The sequence below is a fragment of the Hemitrygon akajei genome, chromosome 18 (genome assembly GCF_048418815.1).
Source record: "Hemitrygon akajei chromosome 18, sHemAka1.3, whole genome shotgun sequence".
NCBI lineage: Eukaryota > Metazoa > Chordata > Chondrichthyes > Myliobatiformes > Dasyatidae > Hemitrygon > Hemitrygon akajei.
This window is the reverse complement of record NC_133141.1, coordinates 65063281-65084838: the sequence shown is the minus strand read 5'-3', so window position 1 is coordinate 65084838 and position 21558 is coordinate 65063281. Positions and strand designations below refer to the sequence as shown.

The 21558-nt window shown below is 42.9% G+C and overlaps 1 protein-coding gene across 1 annotated transcript in view; it reads left to right on the top strand.

Annotated features, from left to right (window-relative positions):
- The window catches only part of lasp1 (LIM and SH3 protein 1), a 197732-nt gene extending 184406 nt beyond the window's left edge, over window positions 1-13326 (top strand). The window contains exons 7-8 of the transcript XR_012102071.1: window positions 3038-3171; window positions 7581-13326. The gene's annotated coding sequence lies outside the window, so the exon portion shown is untranslated. The remainder of the gene's footprint in view (window positions 1-3037; window positions 3172-7580) is intronic.
- The last annotated feature ends 8232 nt before the right edge of the window (window positions 13327-21558 follow it).

The following is a 21558-nucleotide window of genomic DNA, read 5'->3' as shown; positions in this document are numbered from 1 at the left end:
TGATTTATAAACGAGGCCCAACATCATGCGATCATGAAGAAGGTTATACTTAATGATGAGTTTTGAGGGGATTTGGTACATCACTGAAGGCTCTGGCAAGTGTCTACAGCTGTACGGTGGAGAACATTCTGACTGGTCGCAGCACCTCCTAGTACGAGGGCTGCAATGCACAGGATTTCAAGTGGCCGCAGAGGGTTGTAGACTCAGCCACCAGTGCTGTCACAGGCACAACCTCCCAACCTTTGAGGACATCTTCAAAAGGCGATGCCTCAAGAAGGCATCAGTCATCATTAAGAACCCTCACCAGCCTGGTAACACCCTCTTTTCATTACCACCATCAGGGAGGAGGAACAGGAGCCTCAAGACATGTACTCAGTGATTTTGGGGACAGCTTCTTCTCTGTTGACACATTTCTGAATAGTCTATGAATCCTCATAATTTTTCTTTTGCACTGAATATTCGTTTTGTTTGAAACAGTAAATTTTACATCTTGCACTGTACTGCTGCCACAAAACAACAAATTTCATGACATATGCCCACACTTCAAAGACATGAGTTAGTAGGTTAATTGACAACTTGGGTGTAATTGTGTAGTGTAGGCTCTTTCGGTAGGAAAGGCCTATTGCCATGCTGTACAGTATCTCTGAATAAAAAGTAAATAAAAATAGTGATAATAAGCCTGATTCTGATTCTGATTATGCCTTAGGACAGCCAAATCCCTTTACATCCCAGAGGTTTGCAATTTCCCACCATTTGTTTTGGTGCATTTTTAAAACTCTGCCTGCCAAATTATATCTTTCTATCTTGCATTCCAATTCCAGATGTTTAACATTACATTGTAGCTTCTCAGTGTTCTCATTGCAGCTTAGTTTATGACCTACTACTTTGCCTAGTACTGTTACCCTCTCATTGTATTGTTGGAATGTTTTTATCACACCATGTGAAAATGCATACATTTATTTGTTCAAAGTCTCTGCCATTTCCTTGCTTCTGTTAATTAATTCCCTAATCTCATCCTCTAATGGACCAATGTTTACTTTAGCTAAATTTCCTGTGGAAGCCCTTATGGTCAGTTATACACTTGCTGGCTTATTCCTAAACAATGGACACAAAATGCAGCAGGTCAGGCAACATCTATGGAGGGGGGGATAAACAGTCGATATCGTGGGGCGAGACCCTTCATCAGGACTGTTTATTCCTCTCCATAGATGCAGCCTGTCCAGTGAGTCTCTCCAGCATTTTGTGTGTGTTGCTCAAGAATTCCAGCACCTACACAATCTTTTGTTTTCACATGATCAAAGACCCCCTCCCATCCTGTGCATTCTTCTCCCCTTTCTCATTGGGCAAAAGATACAAAAGTCTGAAAGCATGTATCACCACGGTCAAGGACTGCAAGTCTATTGAATAAATTTCTTAGAACATAAAACATTACAGCACAGTACAGGCCCCTCGGCCCACAATGTTGGGCTGGTCCTTTAACCTACTCTAAGATTAATCTAACCCTCCCCTCCTACTTACCCCTCCATTTTTCTATCATCCACTTGCCTATCTAAGAGTCTCATAAGTGTCCCCAATCTACTACCACCCCTGGCAGTGCATAAAGGGATATGGGGAGTAGGCGGGAGAGTGGGGCTGAGAGGGAAATTTAGTAGCCATGATGAAATATTGGAGCAGACTCAATGGGCCAAATGGCCTAAATCTGCTCCTATGTCTTATGGTTCCACGCACCCACCATACTTTGTGTAAAAAAAAAACTACCTCTATTATCCCCTTTATACTTTCCTCCAATCACCTTAATAATTGTAATAGCCATTTTTGTCCTGGGCAAAAAAAAACTCTGACTGTCCACTTCATCTTGTACACTTCTATCAAAATTAGCTCATACAACAGATAGACTCTTGACCTCACAATCTACCTCTTTGTGACCTTACACCTTACTGCTACCTGCACTGCCCTTTCACTGTAAATGTTACACTTAACTCTGATGTTTTTTTTACCTTGTAATATCTCTAAGCACTGTTGTAATGGATTGATCTCTATGAAGCGTATGTAACAATAACAATTCAGCACGGACTAGATGGGCCGAAGGGCCCGTTTCTGCGCCGTAGCGCTCCGTGACTCGAAAACAAGTTTTTCCACTGCAGCTCGGTACAATAAGAAATCGACTTACTAATGCTTACAAAAGACCCTGCTTCAAAAATAAGTTCAGTACAATACTGATCCAGTTACCAACGTTACAAACACGACACTGTTCGTGACAGCTTGCTCCGCACGAATTAACTGCATTATAACAATAAATGCACTTCACAAAAATTATTAGCTGTAAAACACTTCGAGATGTTTGTTCAGCGATTCCGAGAGGCGCCATATAAATGCAAGTATGGTAAAATGCATTTCTCCTGGAATGCTCATGGTGTCTCACTTTCTCTAGCGCGTCTCCGCTTCCCCAGCCCGCCCAATCCTACACCAGTTACCGAATCAGAAGCCGGTACATCGCAGTGTCCTTTCCACTCGCTATCCTGCTACGGCCGGTTCACGATGTTGGACGTCTTCCTGCTGATGTTGTTTGCCATCGTCAGTCTGGTAATTCTCTCCTACATTATCTACGTCCTGTAGGAGATGGGAGCGGCACTGGAGGAGATGCGGGGTAGCAGGCGCTGGCTCCTGCGTCGGCCGGAGATGGCCGTCATTGCATTCGCCACGAGGTTTGTATCAAACACATCATTTTCAGTAGCGGCGTTAACATTACTGGCGAACGATGCAATTAAACACTTGCACTATCCCACGTTATTGCAAAGGGAGTACTTTAAATGGCCATAAGACATAGGAGCAGAATTAGGCCATTCGGCCCATCGTCCGTTCTGCCGTTTGATCCTGGCTGATTTATTTTACCTTTCAGCCCCATTCTCCTGCCCTCACCTTTGATGCCCTGCATAATCAAGAACTTATGAACCTCTAAATATACCCGATTACAGCCCCCGCAGTCGTTGTGTGGTAATGAATTCCACATAAACCTAGAATTGTTTATTTTTTTCAGGAGTACCCATTTTCTATAGAACTGCAGATCTGGGTTTAAAGATTTTGATGCCAGAGGCATTAATTTTATGATATTGGCATCGTGGACGTCACTTATCCTGCCCGGAATCGATGACCGACGCTGCGAATTAAAAGGTCAGATTTTATCGCCAGAGCCAATAGCCTATAGCCTGTCTGCGGAGGCGGGTCTCTTAGCCTTGGTCAGTTCTTTAGGACATCTTTGAAAACAACTTAGTTTGTAAATAACTTGTGTTGGAACCACTGTTCCTGCAGGTTTGTCAGCTAGAGAGTTTTAAGATTAGGTAGGGTTGTAATCATTTGAACACAAACATCTACCCTGACAGCTAAGTGCAGTTTGTAGGACTGGGACCATCTATTTGACTGACAAGATAAGTAGTTTTCTAGAACTGATCTAGAAAATCCCAGACCTGCTGTCTGCCGTTCTCATCCCTCTCATGTTTAGGGGTCCCAGACACTCCTGCGTGGAAGTTTTTGGGGGGGGAGGGTGGGGGAGTGGGTGAAGGGTTCTGGGTTGATATGGGTCAGTAGGAAGACTGATATCTTTTCTTACCTCCTCCCTTATGCTGTTCACTGCCACCTCTAGGAGGCAGGAATGATCCAGAAGAATAACCACTAATAAATTCCTAATAACACACACAAAATGCTGGAGGAACTCAGCAGGCCAGGCGACATCTATGGAAAAGAGTACAGTTGATGTTTCAGGCTGAGACCGTTTGGCAGGACTATAGGAGGGCCACAGAGATCACAGAGGGGGAGTAGTGAGAGAGGGTTTCACTGAATTCCAATCGAAGGGAAGATTTAAACTTTTTCAGGGTAGGCATCCCTGGAAGAGACTGCAGAGTAGTAATCCAGTCACAAACGAGAGAATCTGTAACTGCTGGAAATCCGAGCAACACAAGCAAAAGCTGGAGGAACTCGACAGGCCAGGCAGCATCCCCATCATTCTGCAGTACTGCTGTTTTCACCAGGGGAGGAGAAATAAAAACGAGAGGGCATATGTTTAAGGTGGGAGGTTAAAGATTTAAAAGGAACCTAAGGTGCAACTTCTTCATACAGGAGGTGGTGAGTATATGGAATGAGTTGCCAGAGGAAGTGATTGAGGTAGGTGTAACAATAACATGCAAAAGTCATCTGGATAAGTACACTGACAGAAAAGATTTAGAGGGATTTGGGCCCAATGTAGGCAAATAGGACTAGTTAGGTGGACATCTTTTATTTTGATTTAGAGATACAGCACAGTCACAAACCTTTCTTGCCCAACGAGCCCAGTTACACCCATGTGACCAATTAACCTACTGACCCGTACATCTTTAGACTGTGGGAAGAAACCCACGTGGTTGCAAGGAGAGCGTGCAAACTCCTTCTGGCAGCAGACTTGACCCCAGGTTGCTGGTGTGGTAACCGCTGCCCCTTTGTGGTCTGAATTGGGCCAAAGTGTCTGTTTCCCTGCTGTATAACTGACTTTTGCAATGAACGCATCTAAAGCACATAAGACTGACGTGATAGTACAATTATTAAAAGTGGAGAGAGGAAATTAGTTCTGTTACAGATATGAACAAACGTACTATATGTTGGACTTTTGAATTTAATAATATTATGGGAGCTAGTTCCTATGTAGGTGTGTCTATAAGTGGAGTGTTTGTAAACTGCCAATTGTCTAATCTCAGATTGTTTGCATTAGTTAGGTGGGCTGTTAAAATAATTTGGAGATTTGGTGGAGAGTGGGAGGCCTCCCATTTAAATTGAGAAAGCCTTTATCAGGAGAATGTGGAACCAATAGATTGTAGGGAGTACAAAAGACCCTTTGGACATCTTGCCAAAGTTGTTACTCATTCTGTTCTTTAGACTTCCTAACATCTTTACCGGCCTGCCAAGTCCTGTGCTGTCAGCTCTCTGGTCATGTGTGCACCCCTGTCCTTTGCCCTATCCCGGTCTCTCACCTTAGCTCTCTTGCTTCCCTCCTCTATTTACCTGAAGAGTTATGAACACGAGAAAATCCGCAGATGCTGGAAATCCAAAGCAACACACTCAAAATGCTGGAGGAACTCAGCAGGCCAGGCAGCAACTATGGAAAAGAGTAAACAGTCAATGTTTCAGGCTGAGTCCCTTCATCAGGACTGGAAAGTTAACTGTTCCTGTCTCCACAAATACTGCCTGAACTGCAGAGTTTTTCCACTATGTTGTTTTTATTTGAAGTAGGTTTATTGTCATTGCTCCTTCACACCTAAATGGATTAACCAATCTAAGGTTAACAAATGTCTCCTATAGTACATAGGACATTACAGCACGGTACAGGCCCTTTGGCCCGCAATATGGTGCCGACCTTTTATCCTTCTCTAAGAGCAGTTTAAAGTTTCCTCTCCTACATAACCCTCCATTTCTCTATCATCTATGTGCCTATCGAAAGTTTCTTAAATGTCCCTAATATATCTTTCGCCTCAGAGTCTGAGGCTCTTTCACCTCAGACAGTTGAGGAAGTTTGGTATGGGCCCCCAAATCCTAAGGACTTTCTACAGGGGCACAATTGACAGCATCCTGACTGGCTGCATCACTGCCTGATATGGGAACAGTACCTCCCTCAATCACAGGACTCTGCAGAGCGTGGTGTGGACAGCCCAGCGCATCTGTAGATGTGAACATCCTAATAGTCAGGACATTTACAAAGACAGGTGTGTAAAAAGGGCCCAAAGGATCATTGGGGACCCGAGTCACCCCGGCCACAAACTGTTCCAGCTGCTACCATCCAGGAAAGGGTACCGCAGCATAAAAGCCAGGACCAACAGGATCCGGGACAGCTTCTTCCACCAGGCCATCAGACTGATTAATTCATGCTGATACAATTGTATTTCTGTTATATTGACTGTCCTGTTGTACATGCTATTTGCTGCAAATTACTAAATATTGCACATTGCATATTCAGAGATGTAAAGATTTTTACTCCTCATGTATATGAAGGATGTAAGTAACAGAGTTGATTCAGTTCAATACCTGGATTGGGGAGCATGCCTTATGAGAATAGGTTGAGTAAACTTGGCCTTTTCTCCTTGGAGCGATGGAGGATGAGAGGTGACCTGATAGAAGTGTATAAGATGATGAGAGGCATTGATCGTGTGGATAGCCAGAGGCTTTTTCCCAGGGCTGAAATGGCTAGCACGAGAGGGCACAGTTTTAAGGTGCTTAGAAGTAGGTGCAAGGGGGATGTCGGGTAAGTTTTTCACACAGAGTGGTGAGTGCGTGGAATGCACTGCTGGTGGTGGTGGAGGCAGATACGATAGGGTCTTTTAAGAGACTCTTAGATGGGCACATGGAGCTTAGAAAAACAGAGGGCTATGTGGTAGGAAAATTCTAGGCAATTTCTAGAGTAGGTTATGTGGTCAGCCCAACAATATGGGCTGAAGGGCCTGTAATGTGCTGTAGAGTTCTATGTACTATGCACCTCCACCACCAGCCCTAGCAATGCATTTCATGCACCTTCCTCTTTCTATGTGAAAAGAGCACCCGTGATATCCTCCCCCTCCAATCACCTTAAAATTATGTCTTGTCATGACTTATACTCCCCTCCTGTGGGCTGTTTCAAAGTGCTTGGTGACCCAATGGTCAGTCGTCATTCCACTGATCCTGTGGTAACACCAAAATGACCAGAGTGTGAATCCAGCTGCTAGCTTATAGGAGTTAACTGCAGATGTGGTACAATTCATGTGTGATATATCAAATGAAGAATAAAGAATATACAACAGTGTTCAAAGTAAATTTATTACCAGAGTAGTAGTATACAGTATGTCATCATTTTCTTGCACATTCATAGTAGAACAAAGGAATACAATAGAATCATTAAAAAACTACAAAGACGACAAATAGCCAATATGCAAAACAAGACAAACTGCAAGTAACAATTTTTATTTTTTTTTATTTTTTAAAACAATAAATAAATAATTAATAAATTCTGAGAACCTGAGTTGTAGAGTCCTTGAAAGTGAGTCCATAGCTTGTGGAATCAGTTCAGTGTTCAGTGATTCAGGAGCCTGATGGTTGAAGGGTAATAATTTCCTTAACCTGCACAGTACCTGAATAATACAGCACAGTACAGGCCCGTGGCTCACAATGTTGTGCCGACCCTTTAACCTACTGCAAGATCAATCTAACCTTCCCCCCCACATACCCCATCATTTTTCTATCATCCATGTGCTTATCTAAGTGTCTCTTAAATGTCTCTAATGTGTCTGGTCTACCACCACCCCTGGCAATACGTTCCAGACACTCATCACTCTGTATGTTTAAAAATAACCCACCTTTGATATCTTTCCTATACTTTCTTCCAATCACCTTAAAATTATGCCCCCTAGTATGAGCCATTTCCACCTGGGGAAAATGTTTCCACTCGTTCTATGCCTCTTATACTAAATGGTGCGTTCATTATCCTTGAGAGAATAAAAAACTGCAAAGATGTTTTTATGAGAATTATAGTAAATCTGAAACAGTTGAGTGATCTCTGTCATTTAGTCATACTGGATTTCTTTCCGCAGTTGTCATCCAGCACAGATGGGAGGGCCTATGTTGGACACAAGAAAATCTTCCTGAGATGTGTCTCCTTGCTGGAGTTGTACTCACCACAGACTGCCAAGCTCCAACTGTCCACTGACATGAAGGTGGCCATGCACCCAGAGTCTTACAGAAAAGCTCATCCCCTCTCAAGTTTTACAGAAGGTGCTGTGATGTTGGCCGGAATGCCTCTGAATGTTGATACAGCTTTGCCTTTGGACAGCTGTGTATTCCCAAGACTGATCCCATGATCTCTTTCCTTCAGAAACTGATGTTGTTTCAAGTTATTCTGGTTTTCAGATGCATCATATTACTGCACCTTTTAACTAGTTCTTTCATTGGTACATCTATGATCAAATAGAGTGTCAGATCACAATAGAATTGTGTACAGCAGATGTTTCACCATAGTGTAATTAGTAATGAAGAGAAAGTGTAAGTTAAAGTTTCACAGGAGAAGTGCAGAACTTCCCTTGTAATCCATTTCACCTTAATGAGTTAGAAATGAACCTCCTTGGTCTCATTTAATCTAAAGTGGCATGGTAGTATTGTAACAGATAATGTAACACGGTTCAATTCCCGCTGCTGTCTGTAAGAAGTTTGTACATTCTCACCATGACTGTGTGGGTTTCCTCCCAGATTCCAAAAAACATATGGGTTATGGTTAGTGAGGTGCGTTGTTATGTTGTTGCCGAAAGTGTTGTGACACTTGCTGGCTCTTCCCAATACAATCCTCTGATTTGGGACTCAAATACCATATCTTATGGCATTTCAGTGTTTCATAGAGTCATTGAACACTACAGCACAGAAACATCTAGTCCATGCAAAACTGTTAATTTGCCTAGTGCCATCGACCTGCACCCAGACCATATCCCTTCTGTTTCTCTTAAATGTTGAAATTGAATCCACATCCACCACTTCCGCTGGCAGCTCATTCCACACTCACACCACCCTTTGAGTGAAGAAGTTCCCCCTCGTATTAACTTAAAACATTTCAACTTTCACCATAACCTCTAGTTCTAGTCTCCCCCAACCTCTGTGGAAAAAGCCCACTTGCATTTACCCTATCTATGCCACTCATAACTTTGTATACCTCCATTAAATCTCCCCTCATTCTCCTATGCTCCAGGGAAAAAAGTCCTAACCTATTCAATCTTTCCTTATAGCTCAGGTCCTCCAGACTCAGCAACATCATAGTAAATTTTCTCTGGACTCTTTCAACCTTGTTTACATCTTTCCTGTTGGTTGTTGACCAAAACTGCACACGATACTCCAAATAAGGGCTCGCCAATGTCTTATACAGCTTCAATATAACATCCCATCTCCTGAAGCAAAGGCTTTCTTTATGACCCTATCTATCTGTGATTCTACTTTCAATGAATTATGTCTCTGTATTCAGAGATTCCTTTGTTCTACCACACTCCTCAGTGCCCCATTGTTCACTGTGTAAGACCTGGTTGGTCCAACCGAAGTGCAAGACCTTCACTTGTCTGCAGCAAATCCCATTTGCCATTTTTCTGCCCATCCCACTGCAAGTCATGATCGCCTTCTTCACTGTCCACTACACCCCCAATCTTGGTGTCATCTGCAAATTTGCTGATCCAGTTAAGCACATTATCATCCAGGTCATTGATATAGATGACAAACAGCAAAGGATCCAGCACACCACTAGTCACAGGCCTCCAGTCAGAGAGACAGCTTTCTACCACCACTGTCTGACTTCTCCCACAAAGCCAATGTCTAATCCAATTTACTATCTTATCTTGAATGCCACCCTTCCTCCTTTAATCCCTCCTGCACTGTCACATCTAAAACAAAGGAATCCCGGAACACTGAGCTGCCAGTCCTGCCCCTCCTGCAACCAAGTCTCACTAATGGCTACAATCTCATAATTCCAGGTGTTGATCCATCCCTGAGCCAATCTGCCTTCCCAGTGATACTTCTTGCATTGAAATGTATTGTCACTACAATATTAGTCCCCCTCCAGTTCAGGTGCATACCATCCATTCTGTACAAGCCCCACCTTCCCTGATCCAAAAATCCTTATACCCTCCCTCCTACATCAACTCATTAGCCACATATTAAACTGTAAATTTTCCTAGTTCTAGCCTCGCTAGCACATGGAACAGGTAGCAATTTTGAGATCACAACCCTGGAGGTCCTGCCCTTTATCTTAGCACCTAGCTCCCTGAACACCCTTGTTACTCATCCTACCCATGTCATTGGGACCTACACGGACCACGTCCACTGGCTGTTCACCCTCCCACTTCAAAATGCTGAGGACTCAATCTGAGATATCCCAGACCCTGACACCAGGGAGGCAGCATACCATCCAGAAATCTTATTCTTGCCCATAGAACCTCCTTTCTGTTCCTCTAACTAACGAGTTCGCTATCACCACAGTGTGCCTCTTCTATCCCCACCCCTTCCTTTCTGAGTCACTCAATACCAGGGAACTGAATGTTGTGACTTTCCTCTGTTAGGTCATCCCCCGTGACAGTATCCAAAGTGATATACGTGTCGTTGAGGAGGGGGAATGCTCACAGGGGCACTCTGCACTGGCTCCTTAACCCCTTTCCCCTTCCTGACTGTCATCTAGTTCCCTGTGTCCTGCACCTTGAGTGCAACTATCTCTCTATATGTCCTGTCTATCACCCCGTCAGCCTCCTGAATGATCGGGAGTTCATCCAGTTCCAGCTCCAACTCCTTATTGTGGAATATTAGAAGCTGCAGCTGAATACACTTCTTGCAGTTGTCGTTGTCAGGGACACTGGAGGTCTCCCTGACTCCCCACATCCTGCAACTGGAGCATTCAGCCTGGTATCTCTACTGATCAAATGTAAAGAAGGTGGGGGGGTGGGGAGGGAACCTCTACCTACAGCTTTTTTGTGTTCTCTGACTGAAGCCTTTTAGAGCTAAAGCCTCAGTATCTCCACTCTAACTCTATCCACTTTGACTGTGCTTACCCTCGCCTTTCTTTAATTTGTTCCTGCTAAACAATCCCAAATGGCAATTGGTCATTGGTCAAAACTCCAAAAAAAACTGCCTCGAGTTGCTGCCTTTTTCTACTCCGTTAGCAAGCCTGCATGAAATTCCCTGCTCTCAAACTTCTGATCTCCCAGTCGGTTGTTGGTTAAAGCTTTGACACTCTTGTATAAATCAATACTTTGATTTGTGAAGGCCATTGTACCAAAAGCTCCCTTTCTGTCTCTGTGATGCCACTTTCAAGGAATTATGGATCTATATTCCCAGATCCCTCTGTTCTACTGTTCTCAGTGCCCTATCACTCACCGTGTAAGTCCTATCTTGGTTTGTCCTCCCAAAGTGTAACACCTTGCGCTTGTCTGCATTAACTTCCATCTGCCATTTTTCATCCTATTTTCCAGATGGTCCAGATCCTGCTGCAAACTTTGATAGCCATCAAAGGTTCAAAGGTTAATTTATTATCAAAGTATACAACTCAGAAATTCTTCAATTCTTTGGGTAGCCATGAAGCCAAGAAAGAAAAGAAAGGCAGCACGATTATCAACCCCCAAATCCCTCCTCCCCACTCAAAAAAAAAACTGAACAGAAACAGAACAGGCACATCAACCCCCAAATCCCTTCACACCCGCGCAAAAAATGCAAACAGAACAGATCAGGCACATTGACCCCCAAATTCCCCCTCCCTGCACAAAAAAAAACAAAGACGAATCAGGCACATCAACCCCCAAATCTCCAACCGCACAAAAAAATGGAACAAAATTGTATCAGGCACGTGAACCCAAATCCTTCTTTTCACACAAAAAAAACCCAAGATCAGGTGAAAAAAAGCAATATAAAAAGTATAAGACTGAAAAATAGAGTCTATAGTCGGAAGTCCACATCCAAAATGCAGAAAAAAACTGGGTAACACTGAGCGCAGTGGCAGGCTCTCCCTTCTGTGGTACAGAGCAACTGATCAAAATGCAAGCAGCTGGCGCTCATGCTCTGCAATTGCTTGGATGCTTTATCTCCCTTGTTGCTTTAATCAGTGAAAAATGGGAGCTGTAATTGGCGAAATGGAGCCAAACAATGGCTTGCGTCCCATCCTGCAGCCTGCCAGCTATGAGGTTTACACTCACTGCCTCTGCTTCCTAGAATCCTCTCAGAGACTGCAGTGTTGGAACACCCAAACGATCTCCAAACTTCTGCACTCGCTTGATGTTTCAATTGCCTTTGTTGCTTTAATCGGCGAACAATGGAAGCTTTAATAAGCCGTAATGGGGTCAAATAAACTGCAGTCTTCTTGTCACGAGTTTCACTCACGCTGCCTCTGCCTACTGGAATCCTTTTGGAGACTGCAGTGTGCTGAACACCAAAATGATCTCCAAACAGCAAATCACAGGCTCTAACAGGTCCCGAATCACATCCAAGATGAAAACCGTAAAAGACATAAAAGAAGTGAAAAAGATGGTTTCATGATATATCCAGACGATGTCGACCAAAGGAGCATTGTACACAGGCATCATCTTGAACGGAAGCCATCATTGTCCTCCAACAAATGCCCAGCAGGTAGGGTAATGTCTGTAAAGTGACGCAAGCAGGTTGCTATGCCTGCTTAAGGACTGTTTGGCGATACAATTATTAGAACTGCTGCCAGTCTTTTGTGGACCAGGTTTCACATTCTCCCTGTGATTATAAGACCCAAGAACAAAATTAAGCTTTTCGGCCCATCAAGTCTGTTACACCACTCCATCATGGCTGATTTATTTTCCCTCTCAACCTTCCATAGAACCATAGAACATTACAGCACAGAAACAGGCCTTTTGACCCTTGGCTGTGCCAAACCATTTTTCTGCCTAGTCCCACTGAGCTGCACCTGGACCATATCCCTCCATAGACCTCTCATCGTTTTTCTTAAATGTTAAAAATGAGCCCGCATTTACCACTTCATCTGGCAGCTCATTCCACACTCCCATCGCTGTCAGTGTGAAGAAGCCCCCCCCCAATGTTCCTTTTAAACTTTTCCCTTTTCACCCTTAACCCATGTCCTCTGGTTTTTTTTCTCCCCTAGCCTCAGTGGAAAAAGCTTGCTTGCATTCACTCTATCTATCCCTTCATAATTTTATATACCTCTATCAAATCTCACCTCATTCTTCTACACTCCAGGGAATAAAGTCCTAACCTATTCAATCTTTCTCTGTAACTCAGTTTCTCCTTGTAAACCTTCTCTGCACTCTTATACTCAATACTTTGATTTATAAAGGCCAATGTACCAAAAGCTCTCTTTACGACCCTATCTACTTGTGACGCCACTTTTAGGGAATTTTGTATTTTCTCCCCGTAACTTTTGACACCCTTACTAATCAAGAACCTATCAATCTCTGCTTTAAATATACCCAATAAATTGGCCTCCACAGCTGACTGATAATAAATTCCATAGATTTACCACCCTCTGGCTAAAGAAATTCCTCCTCATCACTGTTCTAAAGGGAGCTCCTTCTATTCTGAGGCTGTGCCTTCTGGTCCTAGACTCCCCCACTCCTATCTAGGTCTTTCACTATTTGATAGGTTTAAATGAGATCCCCTCTCATTCTTCTAAACTTAAGGGAGTGTGGGCTCAGAGCCAGTAAACACTCCTCATATGTTAACGCTTTCATTCCTGGGATCATTCTCAAGAACCTCTTCCAATGCTAGCACAGTCTTTCTTAGGGGCTCAAATCTGCTCAGAATACAGTCTGTACAATTCCTAATAAAGCCTGGTGTGTTTTCTCAGGGTTGTCTGATTTTCACCTACATCCCAAAGATGTACTGTATTTTGCCTCTGGTGTGTAGGTGAGTGACAGCACTTATGCAGGAACTTGGGTGGAATCCTTGGGGAATAAAATACGTAGGATTAGTGTCAATGGGTGCCTGATGGTCAGTGTAGACTAGGTGAGTGGAAGGCCCTTTCTCTATGCTGTATGTCCTTATGAATTCATCAGAATTGGGAGAAGTTAGAGATTTAACAGGTGGAGACCAGGAGGGTTAAGACACATTTTATGTTGGCCCTTTACTCCATGTGGAGAACTTCATCCGATTTCTAAATGGATACTTGAAGCCTGCTGTAATGTCTAAGTTCTAATTTCTAAAGACCTGGATGATTTATCTGGGCGATAAGATTTGAATCCCAACATACAGTCAGTGGCCACTTTATTAGGTACACCTGTACCCCTGCTCGTTAATGCAAAATCTAATCAACCAATCATGAGGCAGCAACTCAATGCATAAAAGCATGTAGACATGGTCAAGAGGTTCAGTTGTTGTTCAGACCAAACATCAGAATGGGGAAGAAATGTGACCTAAGTGACTTTGACCATAGGTGGGATGATTTCAGTATCTCAAAACTTCTGATCTCTTGGGATTTTCATGCACAACAGTCTATAGAGTTTACAAAGAATGATGCGAGAAACAAAAAAATCATAAGGTGAGTGGCAGTTCTCTGAGCGAAAACACCTTGTTAATGAGAAAGGTCAGATGAGAATAGCCAGATTAGTTCAAGGTGACTGGTAACTCAAATAACCACACAGTGGTGTTGGTTGGGCTACAGCAGCAGATGACCATGAGCATACACTCAGTGACCACTTTATTAGATGCAGGACGTTCCTAATAAAGTGGCCACTGAGTGTAGTTGCTGTGGAATTATATTTCAAGTAAATAAATAATTTTGGGATCGGTAATGTCCATGAAACTACTAGATTGTCAATGTATCATGGGTTCACTGATGTCATTCAGGGAAAGGAGTCTTCTGTTCCAACCCAGATTGGGCCTGTTTGTGACTCCAGATCCACAGCTCTCTTTAAAGGTTCAAAGGTTCATCTATTATCTAAGTATACAACTTGAAATTCTTCTTCTCGGGGTAGCCATGAAACCAAGAAAGAAAAGAAAAGATAATCAATCCCCAAATCCCTCATTCTGCATAAAAATATGAACAAAATGGAACAGGCACATCAACCCCCAAATCCCCCTTCCTGCATAAAAAAACGAAAGATTGGGTGAAAAACACAGAATACAAAAAACTATAAGACTGAAAAAAGAAGTCAAAAGAGTCCAAGTCCACATCCAAAATGCAGAAAAAACCTGGGCAACACTTTCCAAGCTCAGCGACAGACCTTTCCCTCTCCATAGCACAGCGATCAAAAGATAGGCAGCCGGCTCACCCGCCGCACTTGCCTTAATGCTGCGATCTCCCTTGTTGCATTAATTGGCGCACACTGGAAGCTTTAAATAGTGAAATGGAGTCAAACAACAGCTTGCACCCCATCCTGCTCCATGAAATTCGCGCAAGATGCCTCTGTCTCCAGGAATCCTGTCAGAGACTGCTGAGTGCTAAGCACCCAAATGATATCCAAACTTCCTCATTTGCCTCAATGTTTCAATCTCCCTCATCACTTTAATCAGCAAAATGAAGTCGAACATGGTCTTGCAGCCTGCCCACCATGAGGCTTGTACACGCTGCCTTTGTCCCCGGAATCCTCTCAGAGACTGCAGAGTCTTGGAACACCCAAACGATCTCCAAACCACAAATCACAGGCTTCAACAGTTCCCAAATCACATCCAAGATGAAAATCAAATGTAAAAGATGTAAAAGAAAATGAAATAGATAGATACTTTATTGATCCCAAAGGAAATTACTGTCACTGTAGCATTACAAGTGCACAAATACAGTATATAAATATACAAATATTAGAAGAGAAGTAAGAAAAAATAAAAGTAAGTTACCTCAAACAGTCTAACAGGAGGGGGTCATCACTTCCCTGGCTATAGGTTATAGAACCTAATGGTTGAGGGTAAGAATGACCTCATATAGTGCTCTTTGGAGCAGTGCATTTGTCTCAGTTTATTACTAAAAGTGCTCCTCTGTTCAGCCAAGGTGGCATGTGGAGGGTGAGAAACATTGTCCAGAATTGCCAGGATTTTTCCGTAGGGTTCTTTGTTCTACCACAGCCTCCAGTACGTCCAGTTTGATTCCTATAATAGAGCCAACCTTTCTCATCAGTTTATTGAGCCTGTTGGCATCACCCGTGTTGATGCCATTGCCCCAGTACACCACTGCATAGAAGACTGTACTGGCAAGAACAGACTGGTAGAATATGTAAAGGACAGGCCTGCATAGTCCAAAGGACCTCAGTCTCCTCAGGAAGTAGAGGCGACTCTGACCCTTCCTGTACACAGTTGGTGCTCCACTCAAGTCTGTCATCCAGGTGCACCCGCAGATACTTGTAGTTCTTCACCAGATCCATGTCCTCACCATCAATAGTAACAGGGAGCAGTGCAGGCCTAGTCTTCCTAAAGTCCATCACCATCTCCTTTGTCTTACTGATATTGAGCTGCTGATGATTCAGCTTGCACCATTTGACAAAGTCCTCCACCAGGGACCTGTATTCATCCTCTTGTTGTTGAGTCTGATGACTGCAGGTGACATTGACTCAGTGTTGTATCTAAACTCCGAGGTATACGGGGTAAACAGGAAGAGAGCCAATACAATCCCCTGTGGGCCCCAGTGCTGCTTATAGCCTTGTCTGATCCACAGCTCTGAAGCTGCACCAACTGTGGTCTGCCAGTCAGGTAGTCCCTTATCCAGGATACAATGGAAGTGCCAACCTGCATTGAACAGAGCATATATATGGTTTCCTGATCCATCCAGAAGATGTTGACTGAAGGAGTGTTGTACGCAGGTGCCATTTTGACTGGAAGTTCAACAGCCATAGTTCAGGAATAATTAGGGATGAGTAGTAAATGCTGGCCTGGCCTTTGATGCTACCTTCCATAAACAAATTGTGGAGAAAAAGATAATGCAAATTGTCAGTAACAATCTGATGGAGGGGTGAGACCCTGCATCAGGACTGGGAAGGGGAATGCTGAGATCGGCCTGAGGTGAATGCTGGTTCAAAATTCAAAGTATATTTATTATCAAAGTACATATATGTCACCATATACAGCCTTGAGATTAATTTTCTTGTGGGCATTCAGAGTAACTACAAAGAAACAACTGCAGCTCCCTCGCTGACTGTTAGCCGGCTCTGCTAACAGCTACGTGACTCAGCGGTGAGGAGGCCACCTTTCACAAACAATACACGTCTAGGGTTGCTATGATTTGGAGTTCAGTCAAACAGGAACGTCGTGATGTTCTGATTAAAGAAACCTCAATTTGAGTGAATGCTGCATAAATAATGCCCATACATAATTGTCGGTCGGTAAGAAATAACAAATCATCACCACATAAAGTTATAAAGAAAATATATTTACCATTTTCAGCTTTATCAAACAGTTATTAAAAGAAAGAAAAGAAATAAAAAATAAAAGGGCCCATTCCAGTTAAACCAGTCTAAATGTGCACATAAACGTTGGAGCTCTTATCTTCTGAAACTAGGCATTCGGTGGTGTATCTCCTACTCACATACTGGACCCACAATCTGTATGAAAATGCCTGCCACCTTTTCAAACTCCCCTCAAAAACCATCTGAAGCAAACTGTCTCCCCCTCTCTCTCTCAGGGGTATTGCCCTTCCTCCTTGGAGCCATTCAACAGCACAAAGCACTTGCAATGTGGACTGTCCTTCCCACAACATTCTGAGGCATCTTCCCTCCTGTCCTCCCCGCAGCGCCCACTGGAAAGAGCCCGAACCAGACTACTGTCCGTCACAAATCTCTCTCCGCCCTGCTATCTCTAGAATCTCTAGAATTCCACCATCCTGATTGGCTGACACAACATTCCTAAATTGGACAACATGGTTTCTTATCTTTAGCTGAAGCCAAAACACTCTCACCAGCAGGGCACAGCTTTTACAGAAAACTGATAAAGTAAAATACCTCACAGCATAGCAGTAGAAATCTTAACCAGGGCATTACACTCACCTCCCACCAAAAATAGTCATGTCCTCATCAACTTGGAACATATTAAACCATTATTAGTAACACAGTATTAAAATGAATTTTGTGATTTCAGGACTCCCAATCCATTTGTAAATAGAAGTTACATATCTCACCGTGGGAATGGACATAACACTCTGTTTCTCAGGTGCTTTCTCTGCCAGCCTAACTAGGGGTTTGCTGACTCTCTGAGACTTCCTTATCTCATCTTCAGCTTCTCCAGCTTCAACCACTCCTTGTGACCCTTCCTGTCTATCACTCATACCTTTCAGCAGTTCAGGCCTTCCTGCTCCATGACTGAACATAGCTTCCTTCAGTTTAAGCAGGTGCTGCTGGACATCTTTAACCTCTGCGGATGATAACTGTCGAGGCAACTCTTGGAAAGGGGTGTCCTCCGTCACTCTAATAGTGTGGCAAGTACTTTTGGAACAACCAACATCAGACTTGTCAGTAGAAAAGACATCATCGCGTTCCAACGTCTTCACAGTTAATCTCCTTTTCCATTCCTCAGGCATTGGCAAGTCACCAAAGTTGCATGACTTCGATGTCGACTTCCTCAATCCAGGAAATTTTCTCTTCCATTTCCCCTGGAAAACTAGACACTAGTTTTCTAGAATCCTAGGGGGACCAATATCCTGGCGGGGAGATTTGCGAAGGCTACTGGGGAGACTTTAAGCTAGAATGGTTGGGGGTGAGAATCAAATTGAAGAGACTAGGAGAGAGGAGGTTAGTTCACAAAGAGAGAAAGCTAGTAGACAGTGTGTGAGGGAGGATAGGCAGGTGACAGAGAAGGGGAGCGCTCAGACCGAAGATGTAGGGGAGAAGGAAGAAAAAGATGATAAAGTTGTTTGCACCCTTAGGGATAAACAGAGAGTAAGAGGTGGAGAGTTTCTTAAATGCATCTATTTTAATGCTAGGAGCATTCTAAGAAAGGTGGATGAGCTTAGAGCATGGATTGATACCTGGAAATATGATGATGTAGCTATTAGTGAAACATGGTTGCAGGAGGGGTGTGATTGGCAACTAAATATTCCTGGATTTTGTTGCTTCAGGTGTGATAGAATCAGAGGGACAAGAGGGGGAGGTGTTGCATTGCTTGTCAGAGAAAATATTACAGCGGTGCTCTGGCAGGATAGATTAGAGGGCTCGTCTAGGGAGACTATTTGGGTGGAATTGAGGAATGGGAAAGGTGTAGTAACACTTATAGGGGTGTATTATAGACCACCTTATGGGGAGCAAGAATTGGAGGAGCAAATTTGTAAGGAGATAGCAGATATCTGTAGTAAGCACAAGGTTGTGATTGTGGGAGATTTTAATTTTCCACACATAATTTTTTGCAGCAATACATAGAGGTACCAACTAGAGAAGGGGCAGTGTTGGATCTCCTGTTAGGGAATGAGATAGGTCAGGTGACAGAGGTATGTGTTGGGGAGCACTTCGGGTCCAGTGATCACAAGGCCATTAGTTTCAATATAATTATGGAGAAGGATAGGACTGGATCCAGGGTTGAGATTTTTGATTGGAGAAAGGCTAACTTTGAGGAGATGCGAAAGGATTTAGAAGAAATGGATAGGGACAGTTTGTTTTATGGGAAGGATGTAATAGAGAAATGGAGGTCATTTAAAGGTGAAATTTTGAGGGTACAGAATCTTTATGTTCCTGTTAGGTTGAAAGGAAAAGTTAAAAGTTTGAGAGAGCCATGGTTTTCAAGGGATATTGGAAACGTGGTTCGGAAAAAGAAAGAGATCTACAATAAATATAGGCAGCATGGAGTAAATGAGATGCTCGAGGAATATAAAGAATGTAAAAAGAATCTTAAGAAAGAAATTAGAAAAGCTAAAAGAAGATATGAGGTTGCTTTGGCAAGTTAGTTGAAAATAAATCCGAAGGGTTTCTACAGTTATATTAATAGCAAAAGGATAGTGAGAGATAAAATTGGTTCCTTAGAGAATCAGAGTGGACAGCTATGTGTGCAGCCAAAAGAGATGAGGGAGATTTTGAACAATTTCTTTTCTTTGGTATTCACTAAGGAGAAGAACATTGAATTGTGTAAGGTAAGGGAAACAAGTTGGGTAGTTATGAAAACTATGATGATTAAAGAAGAGGAAGTACTGGTGCCTTTTAAGGAATATAAAAGTGGATAAATCTCCGGATCCTGACAGGATATTCCCTAGGACCTTGAGGGAGGTTAGTGTAGAAATAGCAGGGGCTCTGACAGAAATATTTCAAATGTCATTAGAAATGAGGATGGTGCTGGAGGATTGGCGTATTGCTCATGTGGTTCCATTGTTTAAAAAGGGTTCTAAGAGTAAACCTAGCAATAATCGGCCTGTAAGTTTGACGTCAGTGGGTGGGTAAATTAATGGAAAGTATTCTTAGAGATGTTATATATAATTATCTGGATAGACAGGGTCTGATTAGGAACAGTCAACATGGATTTGTGCGTGGAAGGTCATGTTTGACAAATCTTATTGAATTTTTTGAAGAGGTTACGAAGAAAGTTGACAAGGTTAAAGCAGTGGATGTTGTCTATATGGACTTCAGTAAGGCCTTTGACAAGGTTCCACATGGAAGGTTAGTTAGGAAGGTTCAATCGTTAGGTATTAATATTGAAGTAGTAAAATGGATTCAACAGTGGCTGGATGGGAGATGCCAGAGAGTAGTGGTGGATAACTGTTTGTCAGGTTGGTGACTATGGTGCGCCTCAGGGATCTGTACTGGGTCCAATGTTGTTTGTCATATATATTAATGATCTGGATGATGGGGGTGGTAAATTGGATTAGTAAGTATGCAGATGATACGAAGATAGGTGGCGTTGTGGATAATGAAGTAGGTTTTCAAAGCTTGCAGAGAGATTTAGGCCAGCTAGAAGAGTGGGCTGAAAGATGGCAGATGGAGTTTAATGCTGATAAGTGTGAGGTGCCACATTATGGTAGGACTAATCAAAATAGGACATACATGGTAAATGATAGGGCATTGAGGAATGCTGTAGAACAGAGTGATCTAGGAATAATGGTGCATAGTTCCCTGAAGATGGAATCTCATGTGGATAGGGTGGTGAAGAAAGGTTTTGGTATGCTGGCCTTTATAAATCAGAGCATTGAGTATAGGAGTTGGGATGTAATGTTAAAATTATACAAGGCATTGGTGAGGCCAAATTTGGAGTATTGTGTACAGTTCTGGTCACCGAATTATAGGAAAGATGTCAACAAAATAGAGAGAGTACAGAGGAGATTTGCTAGAATGTTACCTGGGTTTCAGCACCTACGTTGCAGAGAAAGGTTGAACAAGTTAGGTCTTTATTCTTTGGAGCGTAGAAGGTTGAGGGGGGACTTGATAGGGGTATTTAAAATTATGAGGGGGATAGATAGAGTTGACGTGGATAGGCTTTTTCCATTGAAAGTAGGGGAGATTAAAACAAGAGGACATGAGTGAGAGGGGGCAAAAGTTTAGGGGTAACACGAGGGAGAACTTCTTTACTCAGAGAGTGGTAGCTGTGTTGAACGAACTTCCAGTAGAAGTGGTAGAGGCAGGTTCGATTTTGTCATTAAAAAAAAAATTGGATAGGTATATGGATGGGAAAGGAATGGAGAGTTATGGGCTGAGTGTGGGTCAGTGCGACTAGTTGAGAGTAAGCGTTCGGCATTGACTAGAAGTGCCGAGATGGCCTGTTTCTGTGCTGTAATTGTTATATGGTTATATGGTTATACTACTGTCACAGGAAAAAGAGGGGAAATCAGGACCCCACCTCCGAGGGTAACATCTCTTCCTGAGGTGTTCCTGATAATCAGTATTATCCTGGTTACATACACAGCTGAAGATTTCTGCGGTTGCATGGAATGGGCTGCCGATGTCGGAGGTGGTGGTGGATACAATAGGGTATTTGAAGAGACTCCTGGACAGGTACATGGAGCTTAGAAAAATAGAGGGCTATGGGTAACCCTAGGTAATTTCTCTTTCAATATTTTTATTAGTTTCTGCATAAAGGAATACAGGGTACAAGAAGATATATATTACAAGTTAAAAAAAGTACCAAATATATTGTATTAAAAATACAGTTACAATCACAAAACCTTGTATTCATAAAATTGAA